At 48.0% G+C, this 27035-nt stretch overlaps 1 long non-coding RNA gene across 1 annotated transcript; it reads left to right on the top strand.

Annotated features, from left to right (window-relative positions):
• The first annotated feature begins 14683 nt into the window (after positions 1–14683).
• Positions 14684–26100, top strand: LOC106046921 (uncharacterized). Its single transcript, XR_001213511.3, has 4 exons — positions 14684–14941; positions 15359–15490; positions 16169–16228; positions 24886–26100. It is a non-coding gene; the product is annotated as an uncharacterized lncRNA (long non-coding RNA).
• Positions 26101–27035: the final 935 nt, after the last annotated feature.

Genomic DNA, 27035 nt, shown 5'->3' with positions numbered 1-27035 from the left:
TCCTTGCTGGCGTGCCAGCATTTTGGCAAGCCTCAGGACATGGGGTCATGAGGACAGCAGTGTCTCATCTCTGCTGGTTGATGTTCAGTGGGGGCGAGGGGATGCCTGAGCTGCCCACTACACGTGGGATAGCTAGGTTGAGGATTCAAGCATGTTTCTTGCTTTCTGGCTCCAGGGTTTATTATTTTCTCTGAAGCTGAACAATTTTATCAGGAGCTGCACAGCAGTATCCCCTGGTTTTGTGTCCGGTGTCTTCGTGAGTGATGGACTGAGAGCATCCAGTCAGAGGGAGCGATGAAAACCTCTCCCCGTGCACACCAACAAAGTGTCCCCACCACGGCGGGACCTGGGACCTCTCGTCACTGAACTCCATCAAACTGCAGAGCAGTGTGAGGGCTGGTGGAGGTCCTACAGCTTTTGTGGTGATTCTTGGTCGAACAGAGAAGAGCAGCCCAAATTAAGGCCTTGCCCAAGAGGAAAATGGGCAGAACCTGGCCGTTAGATTGGGAGTTTGGAAGCAGCCAGTCGGCCAAGGAGCAAGGTGTTGGCCTCTTCTACAGGACATAGGAAGGAGCTGGTGTTACTGTGGGATGCAGATTTAAGGCACTGAGCACAACAATTCATGAGAAATCAGACTCTCTCTTAATTCCACAGTTCACAGTTTTTTTTGTTGTTTGTTTTTTTCCCTTTGGTATAACTCTGGATTTTCTTATTATCTGCCTAAAATGGTGATCCCTTTCTAAATGCTGCCAGATGATAGATGATGGCAATGAGTTCCAGAGGCCAAGTGTGTCATGCCATTATGGGTTTCTCTAGTGAATTTTGCTTAGCTGTTTCAATCCCTTGCTCATGGTATGGAGCTTCAGAAGAGCATGATCCTTCCTTTGGTGCAGAAAGAAACCCGATGATGGAGCTGCCCACCAGGAAGTCATGCTCAAGGTGGTCCTGAGCACTTCTTCACCCACTGATATGTCTTCAGCTATGTCCAACCATAGCTTTAAAGCATCCATAATTAATACCTCTGCTAAAGACAAACAGTGTTCAGGAAGATTTATCACTTCTTCTCTTGTAATTACCTGTCAAAATTAAAATAATGGCCTTTTAGAAGGAATGGAGAGTTTTTTTCTTTAATTAATTAAGTATGCAGCTTGTCATGCAAAATCAAGGTCATCAAGAGAGAGATGCAGATGACTGCCCCACTGGCGCAGCTCTTCTCACAGCCCAGCACATCCCCTTGGGGGAAGAGTGGGGAAAGCCATCTGAGGAAAGCAGAGTGCATTTACTCGAGCATCTAGGTCCTGGTGGACCTTAAGGAGCTGAAATGATGTATTATATGTGTATATTCTCTGCGCTAGAGGCCCATCAGCCTGTGCACTCTGGACAAGGATGCTTAGAGGAATCTGTCCTGGGCCAGTCTGTGCAGGCACAGACGGAGACACGGTTACTACCCCCAGGCGTGGCTTTGTCAGCAGAAGCATTGCGAGAGCTGGTGTCGCATCCAGCAGGCAAATCCCCCCGTACAGGTGGGCAGCACTGCTCTCAGGGAGGTGTGAAACAATCTCCAGTTGCAGCTACTCCCAGCGGAACCCTGTGGGGCACAAGGGACTAGGACAGAGGCTGTCAGCACGGCAAGGACGCTGCTTTTCGATCGGGACCTCAGCATCCCTGTGCTTTAAGATGCTCTTCTCTGGGGAGCCGGTGAGCTGGTTGTGCAGGCTTATTTCCCTCTGATAACAGACTCTATTAGCATGAAGTATTGCTTTCAGTGCTCCGGTGAAAAATGTTAGCTTTCTTCGTGAGAGGTATCTATTGGGTTAGGATTACACTGCCCATAAATAATGGAGACAGGCTCGATTCCAGGCGCTTTCCCAGCCCATAATTGGAACACCATTATAAATTGTAAACATCTACTTTGTACTATAAATGCACCTTTAAATGCAGCAGACAGGGGATTGTCACGGACTGGCTGCCCGGAGAGCGTGAAGCAGGCCCCTGGTGTTGGCTCCAGGAGATGAAGGGGAGGGGGGCTGCAGACGTCCTGTGGGGCTCTGGGGGCAGATCTTCAAAATCTGGGGGTGCCCTTGGTCTGCTTCATGGAAAAGCTCACAGAAGTAGAGCCCCCCTCCCCCCCCCCCTTTTTTTTCCTTTTTTTTTTTTTTGTGTGTTTTCTTTGTGGAGAAGTAATCCTGCTTCTATATCTTGTCCTTGAAGCTTGGCTCTGTGTTTTTTGGTTTGCCCACATCTCAGCATCCTTTTCCCCATCCCACATCTGAAGCCTGCAGCAAGAACCAGGCTGGATGTGGAAGGCACCTGCAGAACATGTGGACTTTTAATTGGGAAAGAAAATAACCTGAACTTCTGAGGAAGCAAGACCTTCTCCTGTAATGTGTTATTTTTGGCTTTTCATTTACCGTGTGCCTTTTCATCCTGCTGAAATGCTAATTTTCCATCAAAAAAACAGCCAAATTTATATTTTTCAGCCATCCCTGCTCTTCATTTAAACTTTCTCTGGAGGCATTTATAGGGTGCGAGAAGGGTCCTGCAGTGGCAGTGGGGGCAAATGGCTCATTTACCTCCCCTCACAATATGTGGTGACCCAATGTTGACATTTATTTTAATGTATTATGGGGCTAATGATTTTTATAAACAAGATCCAGCCATCAATGTGTTTGATTTCTCCAGAAATCAATCTCTAAAGGAGCCAGTGACCTTCTGCTGGCTGCTGCAGTTCCACAGATGCTCAAGGAGGCTTTCTGGCACAGCAGCAGCCGGAGGGACCTTCATTTCCAGCATGCAGAGGTGCAGGAGAAGACCTGGGAGTCCAGGGTATGGGATCACATTGCCATGTGGGATATAGGACAGAAAACAGACGTACATCTCCAGGAAACTGGCTTCAATGGTGCACTTCCTAAAAGTGCTTGGGGCAAAGAGCACAGGATGCTTGGCGCCACAGTAAAGGGGATTGGAAATGATTTGGTTCTGGTGTTGAATTACCTTCAGAGTGAAAAAAAGAAGGCATCAAAGTGGGCTTTAATCTAGCAGAGAGAAGAGCAGGCAGTGCTCATAGTCGTGACAAGAGGTCCTATCTCAGAGTGGGAGATCTGGAGGACGGGGCTATCGGATCTGATGGTGTGGAGGCACCCGGCAGCTTGGGAAGTCCCTGAACCACTGATGGCCACAAGGTGACCAATGGAGCCAGGAGGAGGCTTGCTGGGGACATCTTCTCCTTGCCCCCAGGCAACATTTGCTGCTGAGGATCAAAAGGACCTGGGCTTTGGTCTGAGGCACAAAAGCATCTGTGCCATCCTGTGCCTCCTCGTCCCTTCTGGAGCATCATGCTGGAGCACCCCTGCAGCAACCGCCTGCATCAGAAGCTGGCACCCAGTCCTGCAGAGCAGCAGAATTAATTAGATAGCAAAGCCTGAGCGCCGGGCAATGCTCATTTTCTTCTACTTGTACTTTGGTATTGTTTATTAATTAGATAATATATACAAGTTTATGTGAATCTCATTTCATATCCCAGCAAATTTGCTGGGCAAATATTAATCGCTATAAACACCAAGAGACTAGCAGAGCCATGAGCGGCTTAGGTTTATTAAGAACAAATCATGCTAGACAAACTTAATTACATTTTTGATGGAACTGCTAAATTAGGGGATGAAGCAAAGGAAGTAGACATCCATATATCTTGATATAGCTAAAACTGCAAAGCCTGAACATGAGTCCTGTCCACAAAAGGGAGAATGCCAGGGCTGTATTGCAGCATGGTGGAGGTTTGCATTGCCAGCTGCAGCTCTCTGGAGTTTCTCTTCCTCAGGTATCCTTGGCTGTGAGCTGGGAAAGATCCTGGAGGATATTAATGAGGATGCTGCACCATTTTGGCAGCAGGCTTGTTTTTCTCCTCACCCCGTGCATGGGCAGCTTGCTGCAGTCAGGGTTCAACACGTAGTCAAGCCCTGCCATCAGCAAGAGAGATTTGTGCTTAATGCAGCCCCTGGGACTGCCAACGCTGCTATGGGGGATAATGCTGTAATGCTAATATCAGCCTAACTCCGTAACAGCTCTGCCAGCACGACTGTTACAAAGAGAATAAGAGAAATGGCAGTAAACGCTCGCCCTTATTAAGCCCCTAATCCCAGCTCTTTTTTTTTTTTTTTTTTTTTTAAATTTTCTTCCCACTAATCAGTTCAGACATTGATGGAATAAATTGTTGGGTTTATAAGTTGATTTTCCCTTGTTTCATCTCAGATCAGGTACGTTGGTGTGAAGCAGGGAACAGGACTCTGGGAGGGCTCATGGCACCAGGGTTGCAAAGGGAAGTTGAGATGGTATCAAGAGGGTCATTCCCATTTAGATGGGGTAGTTTGGGCTCCTGCATCTCCTGTCCCCCTTCTACCTGCATTGAAGCACCCCTGATCCTGCTTGGGTATCGTGCAGACAGGCAGGGCTGCCAGTGGAGCAGCATAAGGGGACAAGCCACCAAACCTGCCCCAGGCACTAGGGGCAAGAGCAGCATCTTTCAGCAGCATGTTGCTTTTGGGGTACTTCCATACCAGCAAAAGCCTTGCACAAAACCATCACTTCGCATGGCCTGGATGAGCTAGAAATGGGGAAAAACAAAACAAAACAAAACAAACAAAAATTTCCCTGCAGTCTGACCATGCTTTGTGAAGATGAATGCTGCTACCAGCCTCCCCGGCAGCACCACCGAGCTCTGCTGCCATGCCTGGGTGGGTTTTCAGAGCGTGCTGACAGCAAAACCCCCTCCTCAGCTCAGCAGCTGCCCCAGGATGCTGTGAGCCTGGGAACCCATCCCTGGGGCATGCTGAATGTTTCAGACCTTGCTGTTTTATCACAGCACCTTCATCAGAAGGATGCCATCTGCGTTGCCTTGTTTAGCCTGATTTGCTTTGTTCCTGGCCAGGAAAAGCATTTGATCACCTGGAGCAGCCGTTCCCTTTGTTCAGCAGACCTGCGTGCTTTTACGGCGCTTACCTTCAAAGACAGAGGGGTTTGAGAAGGAGGGAGAGCTTTGCGTGCCGCATGGGGAGGCTTTTGCTGGGATTTGTGTGCTTTTGCTGTATTACTGCAGCCATGAGCCTGGGTGCCTTTGAAAAAGTTTCCATTTCCATTACAGGAATGAAAATGCAGTCATTTAATGTTTTCATTTTTTTTATTTATTTATTTTTATTTGCTCCTATCCCCTTCTCTTTTTTCTCTCTCTTCTGTTCCTTTCCCTAAGAGGGGAATAATGCTGATGCGCTGCAATGAATGCTGTTGCTTCATTTTGGGGTGCTCCACTCCCACGGTCCCTGAGTTGATGGCCATAGAGAAATCAGGAGCTTGGAGCTACATACTCAAGATGTATAAAAAGCATGAGGTTGTTCAAACAGAATCACTGGTCCCTTTTATTCCTTCTTTGCCCTTTGAGCACTGTTTCAAGGTGTTTTATTTTATTTATTTATATTTATATAAATATATTTATATATTTATATTTATATATTTATATTTATATATTTTTATATATTTATAAATATTTATATTTATATTTTATATATTTTTATTCTTCTCGGATTCCACAGAATCTGGGAACCTGCTTGAAACAACAGGGAGCGCTGATGTTCCTATGGAATGATGAGATGCTGGGGCTTCAAGGAACAGCCTCGCTCCATGAAGCTGGTGCCAAAGCTGAGACGCAGGAGCCCCATGGTTGGGATGGGTTTGGCTCCAGATTGGGGCCAGGAATTCAAGGGTTTCCTCTCCTTTGTGGCACAATTAAATAGAATTACTACCATGGGACTTTCTAAAGCAGGTCACTGCTCTCTTCCCCTCATCACCAGGATCCCAAGGAAGTAGTGGGTTCCCTGGAAGTGGGGCAAAATCACAAACTTTTGATGCAACCTCTTAAAGGTCTCACCCTTCCTTCTCCAGAATACCTTGGTTTTATCCACCAATATGAGCCATGCGGTCATGCTTAAACATCTTCAGCTTATCTCTGCACTTCCTCTTTATACCTCAGGATCCGTGAGTCATTTCTGGTGTATGTTGGGTTGTTAATAGCCCTGGGTGTTCACAGGGTCCAGCTCAGAGAAAAGGGACAGGTCAACCCAACGCCAACACCCTCTTATCAGAAGGCAAACAGCAAATCCGAGGATGTGCAGCAGCTCCGTGCACTCTCAGCCTTTCCCAACAGCAGGTGCAAAAGGCACAGACTCTTCCCAGGGAAAAACTCATTGGAAAACAGAGATTTTAGCATCTAGGAGCTGGGAGCAGCTGCTTGCAAAATAAATGGGTGTGAAGGGGCTTGATAACGTGATGAGCCAGGCAGGTCTGCACCACCTGCCCCTGCAGCAGTCCAGTTTTGCACCACTGTTCCGTTTTTTTTTTTTTTTTTCAGCTGAACATAACCCAGGTAAAATTGATTCACTGCCTGGAACTTTGTAACGAAAATTAATGTCTTCAGTACAGAGCTGTTGTTTTCTGGGTGCTTGCAAACCAACAACCAAAATGTAGTGTGGTGTAAAATCAAGGTTACCTATGCTTTGAATGTTAACGTTTTGTTGTTGTTATTATTTTAATTGTTTTGATTTATGAAGTGTTTCTCTACCAAATTTCCCTGATATCCATCATGATTACTGCAACTTTACTGAGCATCTGGATGAAGTTCATCCGAAAAATGAAACACGTAGCTGGTTTTGGAGAGCTGGGCATTGCTTTTACGGACACTGGGACATTGTGGGTTGGTCAGAGCAGGGCTTTGCAGAGGTGGGATTGCAGAGGTGGGATCACAGCTCTGTCTTCTGCTGGTTTCATGCATGTTCGTTAGGGCTTGGCATTTCTGTCCCCAGGGACATAAGGAGGAAATTTTCTTACATTGTCTAACAGGTTATGGAGCTACCATCTGATAAGGTGGCAGGTGAGGACCATAACCTCAGTATCTTAAGTGGCATCAGCCAGAGCATTACGTCTGGCCACAACTGGAATCAAAACATCACAATTCAGATATTCTTACCGAGGAAACATCGTCGGCACATGCACGCAGAGTGGTGATGGGACAAAAATTTGAAGGCACCATCAGAGATTCCTCTACACCTGGAGGAGCATCCCCTGGCTGTTGGGAGTCCTCAGAGGAGCTCCAACAGTGAAGGGATTGCTTTGGGCAACCAGCTAAGGAAGGAGTTCAGAAAGTGCTTTAGCACCATTACGGCTTGAAATGTGTTATACAAATGAAAATCAGATGTTACTCCCCTGAAGGCCTGCAAAGGGCTTTCCTAAATGGTGGCCTATTTGTATACATCCAGCTGAGAGGTCTAACCTCAGGAGTCAGTTTGTGCAGCAAAACTGATTAAATTCTCAACAAAACCAGTTAATTGCATGAAAACTCCCCATTAGCTGAGTTCCCATCCACAATGAACCCTATTTGATAAAGATGCATAATAACGAAACTAACCTGGGACCAGAGTCAGCTCTTCTGAGGAATTTGTGCTGCCGATCAAGGGTGTGAAGATACTCACTGGGATGGAAGAATAATAAAGCTTGAACCAGCCTTTAGCACTGAGGGCTGGTGGTGCAGGCCAAAACAATGAAGTGACGATATCTTTTAGAAGATGACATAAAACAATTAATCTTTGGATTTACTGAAACATGATAAAGCCAACCATGAATTGTTACAGGAGCAGAGTTTGTCCTCAAACAGCACATCTGCAGCACCATTGCTGCTTTCTGAAGGCTTCCCTGGAGAACCTACTGCAGCCAGTTAGGAGCCTGGTGCTGAGGTGCAATCCATGGCTAAAAAACCCAGCCATGAACTAGGACAGTCACTTGTGGTGACCAGTCCCTGGAGGTGACCTTTAGCTGCCTCTTCAAGAGGGAACACAGCAAGCAACAGCAACCAAGACTTTGCTATTGCTCTGGATGTCCTGATAGTCTTGCTGAGCCCCCAGGGCATCAAACCTGCCCCTACAAAGTGGAGAGTTGCCCATATCCCTTGCAATACCAGCCAGCATGCTGGGGGTGATGCATCAGCCCCCCGGTTTCCTCGCAAGAGAAGGGCTCGGAGAATCCCATGGACTCGGTAGGTTTCACTCTAAAGGTAATCATTGTAAGCTCCAGCAACTATTTGTTTACCAATGGGGGATAAAGGGAGAAACCCTCTGAAACTGCCCTTCACACAGTCTTGCTGAACCGAGCAGGGACCAGCTCAGCCTTCAAAGCCAGTCTGCAAACTGGGGAGTCTGGTGGGGGTGGTGTTGAGCATTTGTTTCTCTACATTTATTGGGAAAGAGTTTTGCAGGGTCTCTCCTGCCCTTCACACTTCTGCAGCTGATGCCTTTTAAAGCTCTCAGGCCCCCTGCCAAGGTGCCAAGATGAAAGCAGCAGGGAGAGGGGGAGGCTGAGTGCATCAATATCATTACTCCGTCCCCACCATGAAGGTCAGGATGGGAACAACGGGGATATGGGGACACCAGTACACAGGAGCCAGCTGCTCTCCTCCTTACGAGTGTCCAAATGTCTCTGGTGGGGACCAGCACCCTGTAGGTGAGGACAGCAAAAACATCAACCACAGCCTGATGGGAGCAGGGCAGGAGTGTGAAAAAGAGAGAGCAGAGAGCTGCTGTGAGTGTCCTTACAGCTGGGGAGGGAAGGATGTGGTAACGTGCAAGAGAATCAGGCTGAGAGGCTGCATGGCCACGGGCATCTGTGCTGCAGTTCAAGGGTGTTTGTATAAGTAAAGTAAAAACTTTCTTCTCCAAAGAAGCCACTCTCCCTGGTCACATGCATGCACACACGTATGCACATACACTTAACAGCTGCACACCTGCATGCACACACACGCACATGTTTCTTTCTACTTTCCTGCACTGGCCAGCCCTGCATGCTGTAGATGAGGTTCGTCTCACCTCCTTTTTGATCCCTGCGATGCTGACGCGGGGGCTGAGCTCATGCCTCTGCTCCTCCTTTTTGATCCCTGCGATGCTGACGCGGGGGCTGAGCTCATGCCTCTGCTCCCTCTCACAGCTAAGGCATCCAACCCACTTTAGCTTTCTGCCTCCTGGGGAAGCTGAGCTGGATGCAGCAAGGAACAGGCATAATCTGTCCTCTCTTTTCTTCCTCCTGCCTTTCTGAACCCCATTGCACAGAGCTACCAAGGCATCTCTGGCTCTCACCCAAGTCCTCATTGCTTGGAAAGCCTTGGCTTCTGGCTGCTCTCCCTTTACCACTGACATTATGGATTTTACAATGATTTTTTCCTTGTTCCTGGCCACAAAAGTGCTGTTGTTCCTGCTGCTGAAGCATCACTGTAATTGCATTGGGACTACTCCTAGATATTCCCCTTGGCTAGGTGAGTCTTGCAGCTGATCCATATTAAATGCAACATGAGTGTGTTGGACACCCTTTCCTTAATTTTTATGTATTATTTTTTTTTAGTAATTAAAACTAGTTCCAGGTGACTGGGTGGATACTCTCAGAGGTTTGGGGGAAGCAGGCTGAGTAGAGGCGATGCCTTGTGGGGGCTAAGCATGGTGCAGGAAGGACAGGGCTCTACATGGACACCGCAGGTGCAGAAGGACCCACAGAGCCCTCCAAGCTGACATTTCCCCCTGCAGAACCCAACTGCTCACCCAGCCCAATTCGCTCCTTTTTAAATAAATTTCTTAAGTACCTAACAGACTTGTCCAAATGCCCCCATGCAATTCGTCAGCACAGTTTGGCACTTTTTGCAAGCAGAATCTTCCCTGCCAAGCTCCCACTTCCCTTCTCCTTTAGGAATGGTGATGGGATGGGTCCACTTCTGCCTACGCTGTGCATCCAAGCAGCTCTTTGAGGATTTAATTATTACGGGGGTTTTAGGAGTGTGGGATTTGCCCATCCATTGAACACCTCTGCACCACCAAGTCCCAACTTTCCAGTTTGGTTGTGCGCAGCTCCTTCAGGTGAACTTCAGCAAGGTTCAGCTCCCAATGAAGGTCACTGAAGCTTTAGGCTTCCCATCCCGACAGCGAAATACAGCTGAGGAGGTCTCTAGGAAAACTTGCTCCGGGAGCACGGTCCACCTTTCTGGTTGCAGCCCACTTCTCGTGATGCCCATGCCTTTCAGCAAAGCGTGGCAGTGGTCCCCCTGGCTTGGCTGCAGGGGTTTCCACCACATCAGCACCTGTCACTGCCTTCTGGCTCTGTGTTTTGTGGATTTGAATTTTCATGGCTAAGTCAGCTGCATTGTCCACTGTGCTGCTTCAGCCCTGTAGGCAGGTGGGATGGAAGCTTCATGGGGAAACCACTTGTTTTCCTGCACTCCTTTCTTTCTATTAAAGTGACAAATCATTAGTACCATGCTAACAGAATCCTTTTGGTTTCTCTGAACTGTCTCCTAGCTGTCTGATAAATTGCTTCATAAAGGAGTAAATGAACCTGGCTGGTGATCAATTGCTATCCAGCATCAGTGCAGACAGTAGCAGCACTTCTCTTCCCTGGGGTTATCAGCAGGGATGGACACTCCCAAAGGTCCTGGAAAAGCAGGGAGCAAGGGAAACAGAGAGGCTGAGCATCACTGCATGGCGCGAGGCTCTCATGCTCAGTCTTGGGATGCAGGTGAGTGGTGTCTGCAGGCCTGCATGTGCTGCTTTCCAGCTGAGAGCATGCTCCAAGCTGGTAGCTGGCAATGTGCTGAGAGTGTCTGGGAGGGCAAGAGAATGCTGCTGGGATGGTCCGATGTGTGCTATGTGCACAGCAGACTGGGCAGGATACTCCCCATCTCATGGGAAGGAGGTACAAGCTGTCACTGCCTCTCAAAAATGGGTCCGGTAGTTTTGCTCTCTGTTGTAACAGAACAACAAAGTCCTCAACAGACATGAAAATTGCCTGAATCAAGCTTAAATATTACAGTGTGAGTCAGAGGCAGCCCCTGGTATCTCTGCTGGAGCATGCATTAGGTGACTTCTGCCTATTTAGCTGTGAAAGACTTTGCCTACTGCCTGCTGGCTTCCTGGGGATGGAGATTGCCATCAAGGTCGACGCTTTTTTAAGAACTGAAAATAGCTGAAAATAAGGCGGCATGTTTTATACTCTTCCTCTAGCAGTGGTGGCTCGCTCTGCACCATGCTCCTTTATCCTGCATCCCGTGCTGCTGCACCCATGGGACACCCAACAAATGCAATGACCTGGGTCCCTTCTGCACTTCCCAAAGGACTTCAGAGATGAGTAAAACACTGATAATTAGAAAGAAAACTGTAACAGAACCAATCATCACCTTATTCTTGAGATTGCTTTAATAGATCATGATATATCTACATTGCTTCTCCAGTTCCTGGGGACAGACAATACCTGCATTACTCCATTGATGCCATTGACTCTTCATATCAACAGTGGGTATAAATCTGCAAATTGCTTTCTTTCTGCATGTCTGTTCGCCTTCTGCTCATTTCTCCAGGCTCCCAGATACCTTGAAGAGAGTCTTACGCTCTGCTCATCTGTTTTTTCTCCCATCTATGTCTTGAAATCTCACCAGGTGATCGGTTCCAAGGCAGTCACGTGCTGCTTGTGTGCAGAGCAGGGGGTCGAGGCGGGCAGGGGTTTTCCAGCATCGAGGCAACTCGAGGCAGCTGAGGAAGCTGCCAGGGCCCGGCAGCCCTCGCAAGGGTGGCTGATGAGGTGCGGGAGGAGCTGGCAGTGCCCTGGCCATACAAAGGCAGCTCCTGCGGAGCGCGAGAGACTAAGACTGAGGAGGTGGAGAGATTAAGGGCCATCAGGGAGTGTGAGCAGGAGTTAGACTGGTGGAGCAGCTCCCTGCCATGCCTTCGAGAAAGGCATGGGGGTGATACACCCCAAATACCTGTTGACCCTCTGCCCTGTTGCTGTTGGGCAGAGCGAGGGGAGCTAAGAGAAGGAGAGGACCGGAAAAAGGTCCTGGAGCTCAAGGGATGGGTACGTGAGGATGTGGGGGAAGGTCCACACAGGAGGTTGTCAAGGGCAAGGAAGTCGACTCCACACCTCAAGACTGCCTCCACCAAGAAGGAAAGAAGGGTAATGGTCATAGGCAACTCCCTTCTGAGGGGAACAGAGGGCCCCATATTCGGCCAGAGCCTACCCATAGGGAAGTCTGCTGCCTCCCTGGGGCCCTGGTCAGGGACATTACCAAGAAACTCTCTGGCCTGGTTTACCCCTCCGCTTATTACCTCTTACTGATAATTCAGGTTGGCAGCGATGAAATCACTGAGAGAAGCCTGAAGGGCTTAGATAAGGGCTTAGCCTGAAAGCTATCTAAAGGGACTTAAGGGAACTGGGGTGGTTAGTAGATGGAGTAGGAGTACAGGTGGTGTTTTCCTCTGTCCCTTCAGTGGCAGGGAGGGATACTGAGCAGACATGGAAAGCTCAGCTGATAAATACATGTCTGAGAGGTTGGTGCCATTGTAGGAATTTCGTTTTTTTTTTGACCATGGGGCGATTTACTTGGCACCTGGCCTGATGACTGCAGATGAGTCCCACTTGTCCCAAAGGGGGAAACGGATCCTAGCTCAGAAGCTGGCCAGGCTCATTGAGAGGACATTAAACTAGGTATAAATTGCTAGAGGGGGGGAATGAGGCTTGATAGAGATGAGCCTGGGAGAGCAATGCCAGGGCTGGGGGTGAGGGCAATGGCATGACTCAAGTGCATCTACACCAGTGCACGCAGCATAGGCAACAAACAGGAGGAGCTGGAAGCCATTGTGCAGCAGGCAAACTATGACCTAGTTGCCATCACTGAAACGCGGTGGGATCACTCCCACAACTGGAGTGCTGCAATGGATGGCTACAAGCTCTTCAGAAGGGCTAAGGAGGGGCGGTGATGTGGCTCTCTATATTAGAGAGTGTTTTGATGTTGTTGAGCTCAGGGCTGGGAATGATAAGGTTCAGTTCCTATGGATAAGGATCAAGGGGACGGCCCACAAGGCAGACATCCTGGTGGGGGTCTGTTATAGACCGCCAAACCAGGATGAAGAGACGGATGAGGTGTTCTATAAGCAGCTGGCGGAAGTCGCTCAATCACCAGCACTTGTCCTCATGGGGGACTTTAACTTTCCAGACATATCCTGGAAATACAATTGGACTAGAAGCAGTCTAGGAGGTTCCTGGAGTGTGTGGAAGACAGCTTTCTGACGCAGCTGGTTAGTGAGCCTAGCAGAGGGGGTGCCCTGCTAGACCTGCCGTTCACAAACAGAGAAGGACTGGTGGGAGATTTGGTGGTTGGGAGCCGTCTTGGGCAGAGTGACCACGAAATGGTAGAGATATCTATTCTTGGTGAAGTCAGGAAGGGGGTCAGTAAAACTGTTACCTTGGACTTCCAGAGGGCAGACTTTGATTTGTTCAGGATGCCAGTAGGGAGGGTCCCTTGGGAGTCAATCCTGAAGGGCAGAGGGGTCCAGGAAGGCTGGACGCTCCTCAAGAAGTCTTCAAGGTGCAGAAGCAGGCTGTCCTCATGTGCTGTAAGATGAGCTGGAGGGGAAGAAGACCAGCATGGCTGAACAGGGAACTTTTGCTGAGTGTCTGGGAGAAAAGGAGTTTATGTCCAGAGGAAGAAGGGGCAGTCAGCTCGGGGAGAGTACAAGGCAGTTGCCAGCATATGCAGAGAAAAAATCAGGAAGGCCAAAGCCCAGCATGAGCTCAACTTGGCCATGATCTTAAAGGTCTTCTCCAACCTTAATGATTCTATGATTCTATGAAATGCGCTTTTTGTATCCCAGTCCTTGGTGGAGCTGACGTGTCATTGACGATGAGATCAACATCTTGGACTTTCCAGCCCCTGAATGAAAAAAGCTGCTCTCCCTTTTTAGGCTGCTGAGGAGCAGTGTCAGGTTTCCCCAGCAGGTGCCCACATCTCCTGTGAATTCAGAGAGGGTTTGAGCTTCTCCGGGACACTCAGACATACAGCATCCAGCCATGGCTGCGTGGTTGACTCAGTAGACTGGTTCCGAGAGGAAACCTGTGAGTGTAGGGTGAAAATTGACTTTTTACTTCTTTGTGTGGCCACAGACTCTTGTGTTGCTGCTCCCCGTGGTCCTTGGTGCCCACGCCTGTCCTCCTACCACTTTTTCACAAGGCTTCTTCCCACTCCCATCAGTTCATGTCTCTACAGCTGCTTGAGGCTCTGTGGCACCAGCCAGACCACGTCTAAGCCATCACGGCACACTTTGGTTACACAAGCCCTGTAGTTTCCACCAAGTCATTCCTGAACTGAGAAATAGCTCTTACACACCACTCAAAGAAACCTTTCCTGCTCTTCATATAAGCACTGCCGGCTTTTCCACACAAAACTTGGCATTACAAGAGATTCTGAATATCCGTATGAATTCCAGGCACCAGATGACTCCATGCAGCCTGCTGCTGTCCTGCAACACTTTTATTTCCGTCCCCTGCCTTGCTCTGTTAGCTCTTCTGTTCCCCCTTGCCAGGGCTGGAATCCATAAACAAGTACATTGTTCTGCAAGAACAATGGTTTTTCTGCCTGAAATATCTGGGAAAAAATATCTCTGCTTGAATCTAAATGAGAATGCATTTGTTTATTTTTCCCTTGCTGAAAAGAATTAATTATTTGGGGCAGAAGAAAAACTTTTTGGTTTCCATATGGGAGTTGGGAGGTGCAAGGCCTTTGGTGGGAGTTCAACCATGGCCATGGTGCAAGATTTGCATGAAACTTTCCCACCACCTGTGGACTGTGTGGTCTCAAGCAAGAGATGTTCTCAGGCTGTGTAAAGACCTACACCAATCAATCCCATCTGTTTCCAGTTAGCTCCATTCCTGCCCAGACCCTTTTGGGCACATCCCAAAGGGTATATAAGCCTTGGCTGGCCCCTCTATGAGTGGTTGGGTTTGGTTTTTGAGGGTCTTTGTTGTGTAGAGCTTTGTTTTAAGTGGCTTGACTTGTGCTCAGCTCCATCATGGGGGAGGAAGATGCTTGGATGGTGAAGTGGGTTTTGGTGTGGGGGTGTCCTAACTCTGCCCTGGGTTTCCTCTTTTGTGACTGCCAAGCTTCTGAATTCACAGCTAAGCATGGGTGAGCCAAAGCTCAGCTTCTTTTCAGTCTGTAAGCTGTCCCTGGGTCTTTCTCTGAGGCTTTTATTTGTCTTTCTGGGATTTCTAGCCCTTGGTATGTGCATGTTACTTTTCCTTGCACCATAATCAGCTCCCCAAGAAACTCTGTAGATTATGTGGTCCTCTTCAAAGAGTCTTGTAAAAATGTATTCACAGGGCTGGCTTAACTTAAATCTCTTACAAACTCCCTTTCTGCTTCTCCCTCGTTCTGTTCTTTGCAAGTAAAACCTTCTTAGGCAAAAAGCATCCTCAAATACTTCTGTTATTTCTCCAAATCTTCCTTCCCCACCAGAAGCTTTGTGTGCATCCATTGCACTTGTGCCCAGCTCTGTGAGGTGTAGAGCGATCTCTGCACCACCCTCTGGTTCCTGCCTCGCTGGGGTTCACCTATAGTGGCCTGCTGGGTGAATCCCTCCTGGGGCTGGTGAGTGATTTAGCTTCAGCTGCACTAACTCTCCCCTAGTCACTTAATGTTACAGCTCTCTAAGTTCTCCAGTGCTTAGTACCTCCTGAATCTGGCATCTCTGTTAGGCAAGACTGATTGCAGAAGAAACCCGTTATTTAGAGCTGTTGCAGTGGATGGAAGTAAAGTAAAACATGTGTTAGCATCAAACTGAGTGCCTGCAAAGGAGTGTGTAGGGGACTGATGAATCTCTTGGAGGAATTTTTGTGGCATGTGTTGGAGGCATCCCTTTGGGTCCTGAAGCACTCTGACAGCTTGGCCTTGGCATTAACAGTGGAAGGAGCTGGGATGCATTGTCTTGCAGGATCTATGACTGAAGCAGCCACTTTCTTCTTCTTCACCATAAAGACAAACCAGGGCACCTTGTTAAAAGCAGCCCTGTCCTGTTTGAGTTTCTCTGGGGAAAACATTGCTCCAAGTCTCTGCACTTCTTGTTCACCCTAAGACTTTCAAGAATGACACCTACTTTTGTTGTATTAATCTTCCTTTAGTCCTGGACTAACTTTTACTGGCTGAACCCAAGGCAGGCTGCTGGCAGGCTTTCCAGCTCTTGGGGTGAGCCTGATTAAAAACTGCACAGATGATGTCTTGGTAATAGCAAAAATAATACAGCTCAACTGTGTTTTTTTTTCTCCCCAGGAAATAAAAAGAGGGCAAAGGGATGAAGACATGCTCAAAGCCTTTTCTGAGTTCCTGGAGGTATGTAAAAATTCATCAGGTGTTTAGTGTTTTCACCTAATGGTTGAAATAGCCTCCTTCATGGAGGAGGCTGTAATGAAATGTGTGTTGTTATGATATTACAGATAAGTCTCAGTGAATCCTTTTCAAAAGGAAGAATTTGCCTGGGTATGGGCTTTCAGTTATAACTCATGTTAACAGATTGCCTGGTTTGACAGGCACTGAACATTTCTTAATGAAAAGCCCTGGTTTTTCCATTTTTTTTTCCTCTAGAAAATTTTTGTTTTGCTGGAAAACTGAAAAGTCTCAGACTACTAAAACCTTGAACTGGTTCCAGTCATAACTGGAGGAATAAACCCAGCTATATTTATATGACAGAGGTTGATGGGCAGTAAACTTGCCCTGTAATGTGGTTTCAGCTGTTGCACCTCAAACATTCTGAGGCTTTCTGCAGGTGCAGGTATTTCCAGCAAGGTCGGCTCAATGATGTTTTGTTTCTAGGCCTTTGGGAACAAGGCTGGCAGTTCAGGACATTCTTTTGTTGCGGGATGCTGACTTTATGAAAACATACTATTTGCATGGCAGATGATGAAAGATGGCCCAGAAAAATCAACTTTCTGGAACAAGGGATATTTCTTTCTGAAAAGGGCCAGTATGATAGGCAGAAACTGATTATTGGTCATGGTAATAAAAGGTTAGGCAAGAAGTTATCCAGCATCTTGTTTGGCTCGGCAAGTTAACTGGACACTTCTTGTAGAGAAAACAAGCTGTGTGGAGCTCCTGAAATTTTTCCTGGAAACTGGTTTTCTGCAGGAAAGATCTTGACTTTTTGGATGGGGGGAGGGGGGGGGGGGGGAAACCATGTTGGGGAAAAAACCCACCTGATCTTCTCTGGTTCTCTTAAAACATAAAGGTGCAAAAAAAATGACAACATCCCAGGAATGGCCATCACCCTGCACCCATACAGGGCTGGTGGACTTCCACTGGGAGAAGCATTGTCCCAGGGGGATTTAAGTGCAACTCCAAGTCCTTGACATGGCCCCATGGAAGTATTTAATGTTTGCTTGTAGTTTGGGCATGGTGCCCTATCAGGGCAGGGGGCAGCAGTTGCGATGCCCTACAGAGCAAATCCTCAAGGGCTGGAGGGGCTCTGAGCACGGCTGAGAAGTGTGCAGCCCCTTGTGCACCCAGCTGTGCACAGAGCATCCAGCTGTTTCACACAGAGCTCTGTGCTTGCAGACAGATGCACCTCTGTGTTTAACCCATGGGTTCCATCAAACAACAGATGGGAGAGTGATACAGAGCACAGGAAATACATCTATTTGTCAGTAAAGAGATGAAGATTAATCCAAGGCAGGGTGTGTGTGCTCCAGGCAGGGCTGGCTCTGCATGAGGGTACAAATGTAGCTGCGAATGAGATAAGAGGCTTTGTGTTGCAATAAAGCAAAGAAACACTGCTGACAATGTGCACAGCGCTGCTTCCTGAGGGTGGGCTTAAAGCTGAAGCTTGCGAGAAGGAGGTGAAAAAACCAATTTATCTGTAAAGATATGGTAGGGAAAGGGTGGGATTTCTGAATTTCGGTGATGGGAGTAGGTCAGGAGCATGTGGGCAGAAGAAAGTGGTGCAAGTACTGAGCCTCCAAACCCCTAGGGAACCCTTCTTCTGCAGCAGTGAGTCCCTGCAGACCCCAGGAAACCTTCTGCCTTCAGGAAAGCTGGGCACTTGGCTCCGTCTGCAGTGTCTGTGCAGAGATGTTCCTCCCCGGGACTTGGGCATCCTCCCCTTTTCTGGATGACTCCATGCTTGGCCAAGGGTGCTCAGTTAGCAGCCCTGTGGCGTGTCCTTATGGGATCCAGGGGCTGCATCAAGCGGAGCTTTTGAGGTTTGGTTTGTGAGCAGGAAAACCTACCTTGAAGCTGAAGTGTACCCATTGAGAAGCCAGCTTGTGCAACCTGGCTGTTGCTGGGACTTCTTTCTTTTCCTTTGTTGTGGCAAAGAGCAGTCTTCTTTTTTTTTTTCCTTTTTTTTCCTTCCCCCAGAGTGCTGCAGCATGCAGCTGGTGCAGTTTCTGGGAACCAATACAATCCTGGTTGTAGCCTCCTCCTCTCCAGCTTAATCCTGCATACCTTGGCTTTGTTTTCTGTGTTTCTTTTTTTTTGTCACCAGCCCCAGGTGGCATGTGGCATCTGTGCAGTAATTAGGGCTGTTTGCTAATGGCTCTCTGCAGATAGCAGTACACCTGTAAGGTCATTAGCGGAGGTGTGCTGTGAAAAAGATGGTCCTACCAAAAGGACAAGGCTGAGCCAGCCTGTAGAGAATGCCCCTGGCCATATGGGAACAGAGGGGAAGCCCAAGTGAAGGGGTTTGGGCAGTGATGGGTCAGAACTGGGGGTGCACTGCACTTTGTGACCTGAGAACCAGGTCATGGCAACAGGGAATGAAATCGAATTTCACCTGGATGTTTCCAGCAAGGGAACATTTGAGCTCTGGCTCCTGGGACATAGGGTTTATTTCCTACCCGTCCTTTTTCTGGCTCTGCTCATGGGCCTGGGTATTTGGGACCTTCTCAGGCTGTGGCCGTCAGGAACTGCTCACAGCAGCAGTGTTTTGAGAGCCTGATTCCCAGTTTCCCCCTTCCCCTGATGGAGCTCCAAAGAGATGGGTGCAGGTGAGCTCCTGCAGAAATGCCAGTGGCTTCTTGATTCAGATTGACCTCTCTTAGTGAGGAAAAGTTTCCCCAAAGGTGTTTCTCTAACGTTTTTATAAGCAAATATAGCAAAATGCAATAAGCAAAGGTGAGAGGAGCGTTTAGGGCAGTAAAAAATAAGTGGAAAAAGGGTTGTTGGGCAGATCAGAGCTGAAGATGAGGCTTCATCTAAGCAAGAAAACAGGTGAAGTGACATTTAAGCTGTATTTTATGGCAAAAGCAGTAGCAAATAAACTCTGCAGAGCATCTTACTTCATTTATTGCTTCCCTGTAAACCATGGTGACTGTTGGAGTGTTGGGCAGAAGAGGGAAACCTGCAGGGCTTAATAACTTCAGGAAAAGAGGTGTGGCTTTTTTTTTTTTTTCACTGGGAAGAGCAGCTCCTCTCCCCTTTGGGACACAGGGAGACCTCTTGCTGCTTATTATCTCTTTGCAGCATCAGTCCTTCTGGCTAGCAGTTCACAGCAAAGGATTCCCAGGCCAGCAGAGAGAATGTCATTAACATATGGAGCTAATTGCACTCTCAAACAAGAGCCATTGGTTTCTATCCCCACAGGAACGCTGGTTTTTGAAGTCAGCGCTACACTTGGCATTGGTGTGACAAGCAGACAGTGCAGAGGGAGGTGATGGGGACAAAGGGCAAATGCTGCTCCTCTGTGCTTCCAGTGCAATGGAGGCAAATCACACTTTGAGTGTGATGTGGGTGAGTTGTTAACGCTAATGCCATGGCTCCCCAGCCATTTTGAGCAGCACACTATCCTCCATCATATGTGGGTCCTGGCGAGCAGATGCTGTGGCATGCTAATACAACCTGCTATCGCTGCTGGGTAATGAAGTTCACCCATTGTCGGCTTGTTCTGCATTAGCCTCTTCAAAGATGCAGTTATTTTGCCGCTTGTAGTGCTGGACTATTTGGGGACAGGAGATTCATAGCTGTTTGCACAGGAAATGAAGCGTTCTGTCCTTAATCAGATTCAAATAGAAGCAAGTAGCAGCTTTTCCCGTCAGTTAGGAAGCGTGAGTATGGCTTTTCCCCTGCTTATTTTTTTCTTGGCTGTTTCAGTGCTGGGTGGAAGAGTTGTACATGGGGTGAATCACAGATCTGCAAAGTGCTGCTGGACCCACTTGAGCGTGACATAGTACATAAATATGGGAGATTATAAGAACTGATTCCCTGGAGATAGAGGAGAATAAACAAACATCAACACTTCCCAAAGAGAAATGGAGTTCACTAAAAATCCCGGGTAATAAGTTAGCTATGGAAAAGGGGTAGGAAATCTAAACCTATGCAATGTTTCGAGCATCGCATTCTGACACCTGGGGAGAAGTGATAGCTCTATTTTTTTTTTCCTTTGTGCTTGACCATTAGTCTTCGGGGAGGAAGAGATCTGCAGCTCTGCTGTAGCTGCAGGAGAAGTGCAGAAGCATCTGTGCTGCCTGGAATAAGTGGTTTTCTTAGTGATTTATTGGGAGCATGTCTCTCTTGTCTCTTGGGGTTCCCCAAAATACTAATTTGCCAAAAATCTGATTTCCTGCATGCACATGCTGTTTCACCCCTTGCAATCCTAATGCAGTGGTCCACCAGAGTGGCTGCCCTACACTGTACTCTCAGCTTGGTCTGGGTGTCCCCAGGGTTTTGGGGGCTGGAGCTTGTGAGTCCACATAGCATAGCCCAGGTGGGTGGTTTCAGCACCCTGTCACTATGCTTGGGCCTTTTTTAGGTCTGAATGGATTGAGTTCAGGGGTTTTAGGAGCTTTTGCATCACTCTGCCTGTGAACGCTGCTCTGGGTTAGTAGGACCAAGCAATGCTGTGGGCTCCCAAATGCCGTGTTGTTGCTAGTGATGCTCCATCACTTGCTTTTGCTGTTTTCAGCCTTATCTCTTTAATGATGAGAAATGTAGACCTCTTCCCAAAGCTGAATTTCTCACATTTACAGAAATCCAGGGGCTGAATCTTGAAGGGAAGCCTCACCCTTATTGCAAAAATCCTCTTGAAAGTGAAAAAGAAATCCTTCTAAAAGCAAACTGGGATGGCTTTGATTTTGTTCTCTGCCTGTAATTTCTCACCGTCCCCAAACCTGGCTGCTCACCCAACTGCTTTTGAGGTACACTTTAACAGAGCAGCCTCCTTCACGCTGTTCATGACAGCTCCGCTCCCCTCTGTTAGATCTGTTTAAATGACACTCCCAAATGCTGCTGTTCTTCTGCTTTTAGCAAATCACCATATAGCCACTAATATGATATGAAGAAGCATAAACACTTTTTACGGCCAGCAATGGTCATGGATAACTTCTTCATATTTAAACTTCCCAGCCCATTAGACCTCCTTAAATAATTCATATTAAATCATCGTTTAAGTATGTGTGGTATTGCTTTGAGTTGATTGTGGACTGTAATATACTTCCACTGGGAGTAGTAATGTTAACACAAGTTACTGATTTAATATAGGTGACTGCAAATGTTGTGATGCTGCCTTGGGGCTAGGGGTGACATTTATTATCCATCACTGGGTTAGGTAGCGGAGGGGTCTGACCAAGCCATGATGCTCCAAAACGGGCACAGACTGCTGGAGAGAGGGCATTTGCAGTGTGCTCCGACTGTGCATCTGCTATGGGGCTCCTAAACAAAATTCAAGAGGGTTTCTTGGTCCCAGATGTCCCACAAACCAGTTCTAGCAGGTGATGGAGGTTGACTGTCCACATGATGTTTATCTCTAATCTCTTCTCTTGGTTGGCATCCATGTTTGTTTTCCTTTACAGTCTTTGCCTGATTTGCCTTCATGTTTAATGGATAAAAGCTTTTCCCTCCTCCCCTGCTGCAGATGGCAAGTGGAGAGCTCTGCTGTGGCAGTGAATTCCTCCCAAGACAGATGGAAATCTTGTTGGAGCCGTAAACTTGTCTTGGCGGTGTCAAGTTGGCCATAGAAAACTAAAATATTGACCTGCTCTTTTCCCACAAAACATGACTAATTAGCTGAGCTGAGTGCAGCAACAGAGGGTGGCTGGTGTTTCTGTAAGGTCTGATCTGACTGTTGGAAAGGTATTTGCTTCCAATTGTGAGAATTTTTTACATCATTCAGGTGGAGGGTGGCTTTTGGAGACTGGACCTAGCAAAGCTGTTTGAGGTGGGTTGTCCCCATGCTGGTTCCTGAAGTCACTCGGGAAACTTCTCAGAACTGAGCCCTAGGAAACAACGTTCTTGTCCTCTTTGGAAATCTGGTACTTGAAGTGTCCTGTTTTAATGATTCTGCCCCAGTTCTTGAAATCACTTGTCTGTGTAGAGAGCTCCAGGATGGCTTTGGTCATGGTAAACAGGGCACACAAAGCTGTGAGTCAAGCCAAATTGAAATCTGCTTAATCCTTCTTAATCTGAGGAATAATAAAAGTAATGCCTCCTGTTCAAGTGGGACCTTGGCTCTGTATATCCTAATGCTCACCCATGGGAACAGTCCCCAGCTGCTCTCCTCCCTGGAGGGGTGAGATGTGGCTGGATTCAATGCCCCATTTTAAGTCAAATCCTGCTCCATCAGCTGCAGCATCCCAGGCAAGAAACCAAGGGAGGTTTGCCTCTCAGCCAGCATGCATTGCAGTGGGGTGTGCACAGCAAATGCCCCCAAACCACCACCAGCAGCTCGAGTGTGACTTACAGCTCCAATCTCTCTCATTCTGGGTAGAGATCCTGGTGGTCCCCATTTGCACTCTGATTGTTGTGGACCTAGCAATTTTGCTTCTTCTATAGTTTCCTGAGTTAGTTTGGTTAGTAAACAACAATGGAGGAAAAGAGTTTTCTGACTTTGGTTTTGTTTTTTTCTAAGCTTCAGCTGAGACTAGCAATTGGAGCTCTGTGCCTGGGGTCAGGGAGTGGGTTCAGCTGCTGTTGCTGAGCCATTTCTCTGCCCATGCTGTGCCTCCCATTGTTTCGTTGGCATCCATGATCACATGGCTGCTACAGCCTCATTTAACCCCCCAAAAATGACTTCAGCTTCCACAAGACCCACTGTCAACACTTCCTATATGAAGGTTTTCTGGGGGCTCCCGTGTGGTTATATCTCTTACAGCAGAAATCAATACCTCCAACAGGGAGCAAAAGCCTCTTTGTGAAACATGTCTTGAACAAAACACTTCTTTATTTTGCCAGTGAAAGTATTCAGCATGTGACTGGTTCAGCAGTGTTGCAGAACTCTGTGCTGTGTTTCACCAGGGATTTCCCCAAGGCATCAGCTCTCATCCCTGTGAGCAGCTTTTGCTCCAGCTGAGCAAGCCCTCAGGTGTTTTAATCCCAGTCACCAGCTCCAGAGATTACAGACATGTTCTGGCTGATGGCAATTCTCCCCATCTCTTAAAGATCTGGGCAAAATCCCTCTTTAAAGATCTGGGAAAATTTCTCTCAGCCCCTGCAGCGTTGTGCCTGAGCAGCATTGCCTGCTGTCCATGGGAAGGAGGGAGCAAAGTTCTTGGACAGCAGCATCTGCCCCAGCAGCTTGTATCTCAGTCTTGTTTTCCTGCAGGGCTTGGAGCCCCTCCTCCATGGAGGGATGGAGGAGAGCTAAGCTGATTAAAAGCTTTAAAGAGATGTTTTCCAGTGCTGCCTCTGAGACCAAAGCTCTGCTAGAGCAAATGACGAGGACGCACAGTCTGTCCTCACCATTCCTGTGCTGTACTTCTCTCCTCTCCCTGACTCAGCAGTGACCTGGACTGCTAGGTCAGAGATCAAGCCAAGAAATGAGATTTAATTCTAGTTTCCCTTCTGTTCCATGCATAAATCTCCCCCATGCAGGGCTGTTTTCATTTGTACCATCCCTGGTGTATTCCTGAGATCTGATAAGGAACAGCATGGCTGGGGGGGGGGGGGAGGTGGGGGAGAATGTCTCCATGTGCTATTTTGCAGCCCTCCACCAAACCCTTATTATGGAGCAAGCCTTGAATTTGTGTTAATTTGGCACTTGCACTGAGTTTGATAGCGGTGCTTAAGCAGCTCTGTGCTGCGGTGGGGATCTCTGAGATGGATCCCTGCTGAGATGGTGTGATGTTCTTATTCTTCTTGCACAGAAGTGTTGTCCAGAGAAGCCTTGTTCTGCAGCTAGACTTGTCCGATTAATAGCAAAGGCAGAGTTTTGCCAAGACCAGGCTGGCAGTTCTCAAAGGTCAGCATGTGATGGCATTTTCCTCCCCAGCCCCTACCCTGGGGCTCAGATGGAACAGCCTTGCTGTGCATGCTCAGGGCTGTTTGCAGTGGGGAGCACCAGAATTTAGTTATCCACGAGTTCTTCAGCCCTGCTCAGGCTCCAGGAGGGGCATGGAGATGTTGAGGAGATGAGCATTAGGCAAAGGCTGCCGTTTCTTGTCCTGAATGTCTTTGCTGTTGGACAGAAGCTGTTCAAATGGAGGATCTGTGGTGAAGGTATGCACCTGGGGTTCCAGGTGATGATGGGGACCAGAACCCCGTGCTCCAGGCTTGGAGGTCCAGCCTGAGCAATGAGAACTCAAAGCCCCTCTTCTCCAGGTGCCCATCCACCGTGTCCCTTCAGCTGGTCCCCATCACCCAGGACATGCTTTTATCCCATCACAGTCCTGGCTGGCCATGGCAGAGTCCCCCTCTTCAATAATCTGGGGGTAAAAGCAGGGTGGTACGTGACCAGTATTAGCACAGGGGAGTGGAGGAACCCTCATGGTGCGTCTCCGCAGCATCCCCACCTCTTTCCAGAGTGGGGACCTGCCACAGCACCGGTGCTGTGGCCCCTCGGATGCAGTGGAGGTGCCCGATTTGCTGCTCAGCTCTGGCAGGACGAAGTCTCCAGCCCGGAGGGGTTGTAGATGCTGGGTTCAGTCACTAGAGGGAGGGATGCACGCACCGGTGGATTTCCAGGCAGAACTGGCAGCGTTTTGCTGGCATGTCAAAATCGTACCCCATTATACTTCACGCATTTTGGTAACACAGCTTAAATCTTTTTTCTCTTTCCCTCCCCACAGGTGGTTGGTTGTGTGTGTGGCAGCTGGTCTCTGGGAGAATAACAGCAAGGCTGAAAGCACACAAACAGTGCTTGACTGGGGCTGGGCAAGGTATTGAAGTGGGACAAAGCAAAGGTTGCTGGCACTTCTTGTCTCCTTGAAAAAATAAAGGGATGGTGGCTCTGTGCCAAAACCCCCAAGAAACTTTCTCCATCCCCAGACCAGGTGCAAATGCGGGGTCATGGGGGAACAGACCTTGGTAATGTCTGGGGGTTAAACTTCTGAGTGCGTTTTGCTAGGTACCCGAATCATAGTAATGGTACCTCGGGTCTCTGAAGGGTTTGAGTCCAGGCCAGTTAGAGGTTTCATGACCCACTTCTGCCCAGTCTTACCAGTAAGACAGGATGGAAAGTTATGCCTGGTGTCCTTTGGGATTACTTCTGACCTGCAAGAACAGGATTGCACAGAAACAGCCAATTTCTGTTTACAGCAAATTTTAGTGAAGTAGAAACTTTTTGCAGAATGTTCTTCAGCCTTTGCTGCTGCTGTTGTTATCAACCGACACCCACATCCTGGCATCTCTGAATGCAGACAGTCCAGTGAGGAAAAGGATAGGACTGAAATCCCAAGGTGAAAAGTAACTACAAGCTCCTGGGCACCAGGAAGCTGTGAATCACTCAAACGTGTGATCTTGCAGCTTTAATAAAAGCCTGACTTCCTCCAGAATCATTCTGCTTTTTATTTCCATGCAGTGGGAAAACAGCAAGATAAAGGGGAAAGTGGCCTATAGCTTTGCTTCTTGGAGAGCTTAGATTTTCCCAGGCTTGGCTGTATTGGCAAGAAAAAGATGTGGAGTTGAGGCAATTTAAGAAGTAAAGGGGAGGATGCTTCAAGGAGTGCTTCAAGTTTGCTCCAAGGTAACTCCCAGGGCCTGCACAGGAGCTGTGAAATAACTGGTGACACACAATCCACATTACAGATAAATGGGGAGAAATTTCCCGTTTTTCTCTAGAAATAGAGCACAATTTCTGCAATTTGGCCAACTCTTCTCCAATTTTCTGTTGACCTGGGATGCTGCATGTGATACTCCACCAGCCTGATGGCAGTGTGTACATCTGCACTTAATGATCTCAAATTGCATGGTGCGAGGCAGCTGCCATCCACTACTCAGCTAAGAATGCCTCCAGAAAGCAAACAGCCCCTTCTGCCCTGAGATGCTGACTGCTGAGACCAAACACATCCCAGCAAGCCCCATTTTGGGCTGTGCTGCTCTTGACAGGTGAATTCCTTGAGGTTATTCGAGATGTCACTGCTAACTGCTACTGGGCCCAGGGGTGTTTATTTAGTAATCATTGTAAGAGAAGAAGATGCACTGTGATTGATTCTAAAAGCAAGCCAAACATTCCATGAAGCTTTAATGCTGTAATTGCTGATTGGGTGCAGATGAGCATGGAGGGGTGGAAAAGCCAAATTCTGGCTGCTCATAAAATGTGCTGCTCCATGTAGGAGAAAATAGGGACCTCCCCCCCCCCCCCCCCGGGTTTTATTTATGAAAGGAGATCCAGAGTCTGGGGATGCTGGCATCCCTGGGATAAAGTCTCAGCCCAGTAGCCCCAGGAACTGGTGACTGCTCTGTGCTTACCAAGTTGGCAGAATTTCTTTGTGCATGTCCTTACAGAAATGAAAAATTACTGGAAGAGGCTTTTGTACCTTTCCTCCCTGCTTTGGGTTGTAACCATGGGGCTGGCACCTACTGCGGAGCTTCCTCTCTAGGTCTGACTTGCACCTTCAGCAGCCTTCAAAGTCTCTTTCCTGAACTGAGTTTTCTGTGCCCCTGCAAAAAGCTTGTTTTCAATAAATATTTCCTATAAAATCTTCAAGTGGAAGTCTTGTCCTTGGGAAACCCCTGGGCTTCAGTAGATGTTGCTGGGGGAACAGGGAGGACTCTGCAGCCCCATTGCTACCTAGTCCCAGAGCTGGCTTTTCTGGGCACCCTCTGTGGTTGAGAGGCAGAGGCATGGCCCTGTTGGGGCTCTCATCCTATGAATGGGGCTCTGAAGGACCCAGCTGCAGGGCTGGGAGGGCAGGTTCTCTACCACAGCCCCTTCTTGTGACTGGATTGAAGCACTTGAACGGGTTTTTGTGCCAGGGATCCAATCTCTTGATCCTGA

The sequence above is a fragment of the Anser cygnoides genome, chromosome 22 (assembly GCF_040182565.1).
Source record: "Anser cygnoides isolate HZ-2024a breed goose chromosome 22, Taihu_goose_T2T_genome, whole genome shotgun sequence".
Lineage (NCBI taxonomy): Eukaryota > Metazoa > Chordata > Aves > Anseriformes > Anatidae > Anser > Anser cygnoides.
The sequence above is the reverse complement of the archived record's forward strand: the minus strand, read 5'-3'. Positions and strand labels throughout refer to the sequence as shown.